Here is an 888-nt window from a genome sequence, read left to right on the forward strand (position 1 = left end):
TTTCTTTTCTCTAACACCTTTTAATATTCTGTACTTGTTTTGTATTTGTGTGATCTTGACTATTATATACCTTGGTGTAGGTTTTCTTTAATCACAGCTAATTGGAATTCTATATACCTCCCCTTATATCTATGTCAAATTCTTTTTCCCTACCTGGGAGGTATTCTGCTGTTACTCCTGTGAACAGGTTTTTTTATGTCATCTGTGTGATCTCCTACCTTTTCATTAACTCATCAATCTTATGTTAGTCTTTGAATCATATAGCAGCTGTTGGATTGATATTTCATGGTCCTCTCTTCTATACATGAAATTATTAAATGTCCATTTAATAATTGGTGGACATTTCAGTTGTTTCCTAATGTCTATTGATTTTAGTCAGAGTATGCTAGGCTCTCCAGAATCCAAAAATGGATTCTACATCAGCCACAATGTAGAGACCATGAAACACCCACAGAGATCCCTTTGGGTGGAAGACTAGAAGACAAAATGACAAAGTGATGTCCCTTTCTCTGAGGATTTTTTTTTCCAGACAAGATCAGGCTATATAGTTCAAGGGGAGCTTGAACTTGCTATGTAGCTGAAGATGGTCACAAATTCACAATCCTGCCTCAGCTTCTAAGAACTGGGATTACAAGCACTGCCACCACACCCAGCTGTAGATCCTTTTGATGGCTGTCACCAGTGACTCATACCTACTATCTTCTGGAGTTATGTCAGCACTTGGGACCAGTGACTGGATGGCATTTGTTCTACATGAAGTAGGAAGCCCCCAGTGAGCTGGAAGGCTGGTCCTAATTCCAGACAGCCAGATGACCACAGGTTAGCTGGTGGAGGTGGAGTGCAGGATCAGATTGGAAGGGTAGGGATAGGGGTTGGTCCTTGTCCTTT

The sequence above is a fragment of the Chinchilla lanigera genome, unplaced genomic scaffold (assembly GCF_000276665.1).
Source record: "Chinchilla lanigera isolate Chin_1 unplaced genomic scaffold, ChiLan1.0 scaffold00111, whole genome shotgun sequence".
Classification (NCBI taxonomy): domain Eukaryota; kingdom Metazoa; phylum Chordata; class Mammalia; order Rodentia; family Chinchillidae; genus Chinchilla; species Chinchilla lanigera.